The sequence below is a fragment of the Nematolebias whitei genome, chromosome 5 (assembly GCF_014905685.2).
Source record: "Nematolebias whitei isolate Nwh7 chromosome 5, NemWhi1, whole genome shotgun sequence".
Classification (NCBI taxonomy): domain Eukaryota; kingdom Metazoa; phylum Chordata; class Actinopteri; order Cyprinodontiformes; family Rivulidae; genus Nematolebias; species Nematolebias whitei.
The window spans coordinates 20,145,334-20,152,735 of NC_056502.1; positions in this window are offsets into that span (position 1 = coordinate 20,145,334).

Below are 7,402 nucleotides of genomic sequence, written 5' to 3' on the forward strand. Positions count from 1 at the left end.
AGAGGCAATACATGGATGTATGGAGGTAGATGGAGTGAAGACAGGAGATGCAGAGGACAGAGTAAGATGAAGGAGGATGACTCGCTGTGGCGACCCCTGAAAAGGGAACAGCTGAAAGAAGATGAAAAAGAACAAGATTGATTGATTTATTTATTTTTGTGAGAACAGGCTCCACATCATGGAGGCACTGCCACAGCTTCCTGATTGCCAGGCCTTTGTGGAGGTAATTGATCACATAATTGCTGCATAAGTGTCTGTGTGTTTGTGTGTGTGTAGTATGCATGTGTTGTCTGTCTCATTTAGTAAAACAGCTCATAAACTGTTGGGTGTATTATAATTAAATCCTCAGTGAGCAATCATTGGACAAACATCTACAACAGTTTACCTTTTTGAGTCAATCTGATTCAAGATGCCTGCTGCAGCTAGTCTTGGGTATCACAAAAGAGCTATGACAGTCAATTTGAACAAACATTAAGCTAACGTCCAACATGGATGAGTCAGGTCCTCTGGATGGTTTCTTCTTCATCCAGAGGATCTGACTAAACCTCGTTAGATTTATCTGCCTGGATTATTGCGCATGCATCAGGACATTGAGCTATTCAATGTGTTAGTGTTTGAGTGCATACATAAAACGTACTCTGAGAACCAATGGCTCAAGTAAGAACGTTCTGAAAAACTTGGGCATGCAAGATGGCAGACGACACTCTTTTTTTTTTTTTTTTTTTTTTTGAGGCATGCCACTTTAATTATAACTTCACAGACTGGTCTCAAGTTGTTGGCCTTACTGGTCTCAAGTTGTTGGCCTTGGCCTGGGTGGTGTGAGTCCTCGGTGCCCGGGCCTCGGTGCCTGGACCTGGACCTACATCGGTGCGGCGGGTGCCGACGGAGGCCTATGAGTTTGTCGCTGTTGGCCCCGGGGGGTCACTGTATGTGGTTGCTGGTGGGGATCTTCCAGTTCTCCCCTGTGGTCCGTTCTGGGGGGTGGGTGAGTGGTTCGTCCTGTGTGGGTGGCTCTGGGGGCTCCGCGGTCGGTGTCCCTCCTGGGGTCTTGGGCTCTGGTCCCCCCTTTTTCGTCTGCCTCTGGTCTTGGGGGTCGGGTCTCTGCTGCTTCACAGTTACTAATAAATGTTCTATTAGAGAAGCCTTATACACTTATGCATGCTCACAACCACACACAAATAGAAGCAGGGATGCTTATGTAGGCTTTATATGTAGATATATAGATATGTATGTGAGTGTATATTCATGTGTATGTATGTATGTATGTATGTATATAGGCGTAGGTATGGGTATATATATTTATGGAAACTTACTGCAAAGCCATGAATATTTTAAGTTCTTTATACATATGTATTTTGTTGCTGTGTTTTGTCATGTTCTTTGCAGGTGAACAGACAGTGGCCGGGTGTTTTGACGTGTGCTCTATTTGTATATATTTCTTATATTTTGGAGTCTTACTTTGTCTTTTCTTTCTTTCTATCCTATTAAAAAAAAAAAAAAAAACTACACTAGATAGTCACTATAATAAATATTTCATAATAATGGTGTGGAGAGGATGGCTGTAAGGGGAGAAGGGAGGCCATCACAAAAAAAAAAAAAAAAAGATGGCAGACGACTCTTTTTTTTTTTTTTTTTTTTTGAGGCATGCCACTTTAATTATAACTTCACAGACTGGTCTCAAGTTGTTTAAAATCAAAAGAGAATTTAATAACTCCTGCTTCACTATGTTAGTAGACTGGGTTTTTTTTTAGAGCCTGATTCAGTCTAGTGGACCCTGCGATGGTGAGCCAGTCCAGTGAAACTTTGAACCACTGAGAGAGCGATATAGTCAACCAATGGATTATTTCCAGATCACTGATTAGCACATCATTTGTTCATTGTACGCAATATTAGAACTTGCTCTAATTAGCTAAAGCTAAACATTTGAGATCCCAAACTCCACACTTTAGAGGACACTGAGTAAAAGATTTGACTCAGAAATTACTCTTTTATTGTTTATTCCTTTATCTTATTGAAATAAGATAATGTCTTATTTTTATTATTTTTGTACTGTATTTTATACATGTAAACATTAGTTGGTAATAAGCAATAACTTGACAGATTTTAACTTACTATAAGTTATTATTGGCAGGCTGCTCTTGATTGAAGATGTCAGTATCTTTATTATACTCCACTTGGTTAAAAGTAGACGTGCTATAATCTGGAGGTTGTTTTGAAAGAGAACTCCCATGTACCATGAACTGTGCAATGTTTACCTGTGAAAGAAATCCCCTTTCACAGCACTCTGTGTTGATCTCTGCACACGACGCTGTGAAGTTTATAGAAATCTTTTTGTGAGACTCGCAGTCATCTTCGCCCACACCTACATAAACGGCTTATTTTCAGGATGATGCCCTGAGGAAACACACCTCTAGTGTCTCCACACATTGAAAGTCCACAGACACTTGTACACATTTATTCCACCAGCACACACAAAGTAACCTTTTTCTGGATCATAATACACTCAAAACCACTCTCATTCACTGCATATAATGACACCAATGTGTGCTAAAAGCCTAACCATGATATTTCAAAGGTTTATGAAGATGGGGGGAGGGGGGGGGAGACCCAGAGGCAACAACTGGTGGAATCACATACCACCAAGATTTTGTCTTCTTTCCATCTTTCTGTCTGTTTTTCTCTTCCACTCCCCTACCCCCACCTTCCTCCTCCTCAGTATTACTGCATCATGTCTAAAGGTAATGAGTGCACCATGAGCAGGGAGAGAGGAGGTACTTTGGGGAATTACAGTGTTTAAAATATACACAACGGTTTTCCTCAAGTGGCTGATCAGTGCAAATACCCCCCCCCCCCCCCCCCCATGCACACACCCTCCCCTTCCTGCGCACCCACCCAGGATAACCAGCAGGTACCAAAGCAGCACATCACACAGCTGCAGTACTGCATGTTGTCGGATCCCTGATGGGTTTACAGCACCATTATCAAAGAAGCCCTTTTTTTTTCTTCAATCACCATTAAGGAGTCTTGGGCATTGGTGCCATTGTCTTCAGCATTACAGGATTGTTCAGGAAACACTCTTTGCTCTCACTTGCACTCAAGGATATGCTAAATGCATTATCTGGCAATGCTTCAGTGTATTAGACATTAAATAAAGCATTTATCAGAAGATAGCATGAAGGTAATTTCCTGTGTGAAATTGGTTTGTTCCTTCCCATAAGAGGAAGGTGTTTTTCAACTCTGAAGTGGATAACTTAAAAAAAAAAAAAGTTTGTTTGCACCAGACTGACGTGTGACAGATTGCAAAGACATCTTCAGGACTTCATGTGCTTTGTTTCTTCCAGTGCACAACTAGATTTGCTGTCATTTAGAAGTTGTTTTGATTTTATCTGTAATGATTCAGGCCTGTGGCTGTGGGATTACATTACAGCAACACTACAATGTTATCAAGCATGGGGCAGCAGGGTACCAAGAAGCAAGTAATGTAAACAACTACATGCTTTCATTTATGCAAAGACACACTGGTCACACTTGGGTTTGCAACAAACAACACAAACATCCTGGATAGCCTTCACACATATTAAATCAAGATAGTACACAGATTCAAAAACTGAAAAAAATACTTGTCTGTTCCTATGACAAACCAAAGGACTCAAAATGGAACATTTAGACAATCACATTTTTATGACAGCTATCACTGCATATTTAAACGTGTTTTCATTTATATTAGCATTAACTTTAGTTCCAGTTGTAATTAGGATAATGCCATCAATGTAACTAGAAACCTGGATTTTTTTTAAACTCGGTCAAAAGGTCTATTTTGGGCAAAAAGATGCTCTGCTCTGCCTCAAAATCACATGGATTTAGTCCACTAACCAGATCAAAACTGCAAGTCAAACATAACAGCTGTCTTTGAATTTAAAGAAAAACAAAGCAAAAGTTTGTAAATCAATTTTCTCTCATTCATCAGACAAATCAAGGGCCTAAAGTCATAAGTAGATTTTTATTGTCACCATCAATTTATGACGCAAGCATGCCCATAATCCTGGAGGTGACTTGTAGCCACTTCAGGCTTGACCCAACAAATGTTCCAGGATCCAAAGCTTGACTTTCAGCAAACTCCTTCCCTCAAAGCCTGGCTCCTGCAGGATGCACAGTTTCCCTGTAGCAGGTGAGGCAACCTGCTTTCTGTGGTCATCTTTCATTGACGTCTTCAAATTGATTTTTACTATGACCTCTTCCCTGAGTTCAGTTTGCCATGGTAGACCCTACTGGGGGCTAATGACCAATGACAAGAAAGACTCTAGGATTGCAGGGATTCTAAAGACTCTTCCACTACATTAATGTGCCGATTCTACAAAGAGGAGCTTTGCTATCTTGGTGGAGATGTGGTAGAGCTGCTGTTGCTTTGCAACAATCAGGAATCAGCTCAGTTGGTTTGAGCATTTGGTTATGATGCCTCCCTCTGGTTGCTTACTGGGCACATCCCACTGGCGACTTCAGGACAGAACAACAACTTGTTGGAATGATTATATATGTCCTCATAGCCAGAAGTGGGTGTGGAGAAGGTAGAAAGAGGGATGTCTGGGTTTCACTCCTGGACCTGTTAACTCTACCACACAACGACCGATAATCAAAAGAGAACAGACTCTTACCAGATGGACGGACAGATGGATGGACTCTTGCAAGTCTATTTAATCATTTTCTACACATTTACCCATTTGTTTTTAATAAGAAAGTCTCTGAATTTTTTTTATTTTAAATTCTCAAAATGAAATATTAAAATCGAGGCTAAAAATGTAGACGTTTCATTTTGAATGGTGTTGAGTAACAATATGTTTTAGAGTCGTCTTTTGCCATTCAAATAAATAAAAATGATGGAGCTTGAAAGCAAGCACAAAGTTATCCACATCTGAAAGGGATAAACAAGACATTTGTTCCAAGTCTAAAACAATAAAGCACTTTTAAGAAATTGATCAATTGTAACTTTAAACAGTCTTGGAATGTGGCAGCGCAGATTGTTTCTTTAAAAAGGTTCATTGTCATTAGAAAGTATCGTTATGTTATTTATGTAGATATCTCATTCTAATGTGCACAACAAAATGAGATGCACTGCACATTTTACCACATTATATCAGAACTGGTCCTAATTTCTACCAACTTCAAACCATGTAAACAAGTTTTTTTCTTTCTTGGTCTCGTGATTCTTTCTCCTCTCAAGTCCCTAAAATTTACAAATGTTACCTAAAGAAAACAGCCCTGAAGAATCTGGATTATGGCTGTATACACAGGTAATTGGACATTGAACTAAATTTGAGTGAATATTATTCACAAATGTCCATTTGTCTAGTCTTCAAACCATATGTTCCATTTTAGTGTTATAATAACAGCAGGAGATGAGAATCTCAGGAATCCCTGTGGCATCTTCCTCCAGCTCTTCTTCAGCTGTGTTCATGACTGTTTGGAAATATAATAATTTCAGACAGTCCCAGGTCATTGCAGGACTTGTGTTTAGCTGGGCAAGTTAGTAAGCACCCAAGAGGCTTCTTCTTCCAAAAGAAAAAGGATAGGTTTTGTAAAACATTTAAGCTTTTGAGAGATATATGCTACATACAAACGTTCTAGGGTCAAAATTGTCAATAAATAAATAATAATAAATACATTTCTAACGTGTATTGGCCAAACTTTGAATCAGGAAAACAAATTATAAAGTCTGAAAGCAGGTGTAAATTGTTAAGAGCTTAAAGCATTGACTGAAGCTCATTTTTGCCCATGTAATACCTCATTTTTACTCAGGGAAATGAATATTTGAGCAGTCCCTTTTGACAATTACAGCAGATGAGAACTAATGACTCAGGGACACCTGTCCGCACTCTTTTAACAGACCAGTGAAGATGTTAGCACAGTGTCAGGATCATGCTACGAGTCTATTAATAAGCCCATGCATGAAAAGGAATGTGGACAGATCCATGTCTCCTTTCTTTATTGTAAACCCCAGGAAGAAGAAACCTCTTGTGATGACTCAGATGACAAACGGCCCGATCATACACTCTCTCAGTCACAACAAATCAAAATGAACACGCTGGGCTGCGTTGGATGCTCCGGGGACTGTTCTGCTCTGTGTTTGTGTGTAGTGGCAGGGACTGGGCCTGAAGGACAGGATAAAAAGTTGTTGAAAACTTTGGAAAACACTGCAGAGAAGGGAAAAAAGCAACAGTTTGCTGAGGAGAATCACTTAAGTGTGCTGCAAAGACAAAGATAAGAAACATTTTAGAAGGGTTTCAATGTTGAGTTGGCTGAAAAACAACTTTTCTTTTGCCAAACATCCTTGAGAAGCTGTAAAAGAAGTTAGATTTTTGTTTTCTTGTTTGGATTGTGTCTCTGGAGGAAGATATTTAAGGCTGAATTTATGGTGGCATTAAAGCCCCTGACTGTAGAAAGTTAAAGGATGAGTAGCCTGTGCGAGCCTGACATTTTTGTTGAGATGTATTGCATCCTCCCAGCAAGTGACAATAGCCTCCATCTTAAATAACTCTTAGACTCAGATAACAAATGGAAAAATCTGTGGATGCACCTCTTTGAGTGGATCCTTTCCCATTCAAAAAATTAAAATAAAATAGAAAAAGTGAACTTTCTTCAGTTAGACACATCCTGATCCCTGGTGTCCTTCTTTCCGCGTGTTTACCACCTAAATCCTGAGCTGTCTTTGACGCTGCAGCTCAGAGAGACACCCCTAATCCCGGGCTGAATATGCATGATGCTCCGTGCAGTTTCAGCACCACGACGGGGGACAGCGACACCGAGGCTCAGCTGCAGCTGCAGAGCTGAAGACCCGGCGCGGTTTGACACAAGGAGGACCTCAGGCTTCCACCCCTTCTGTTTTAGTTTCACTCCTGAGGAACCTGACATCTTTCAAATTGATGCCCACCAGAGGAGGAAGAGACGGAGAGCCGAAGGAGGTAAGGATGGACGGAGAAGAGGAGATGCACAGTTTGCAAATAAAGTTACAGTATTTCTGTTTGCTTGAAACAAACCCTGCGCGAAATGTTTGAGGTATGCAAGTGGATGGATGGAGTTTGGAGATGCTCCTGCACAACATGGACTGAAGTGGACCCCCCACCCCCCACCTCGTCCCAGACCCACGCACGAAGGGCTGCATATTTTACAGCAGACACAAATCCGCTCTGCTCTTAGAAATTGTAATAAACACACACACTTGTGTGTGTGTGTGTGGGGGGGGGGGGGGGGGGGGGGGGTAGCCACTTCAGCCTGCCTGCGCCGGATAATAACTACAGCAGAGCAGCTCTGGATGGATTTACCGACCCTCCCTCCTCCTCCTCCTCTTCTCTCCCTTCAACAGAATTCCATTCACAAGACAGGTGACTGTAAAAGAGGGGGGGGGGGG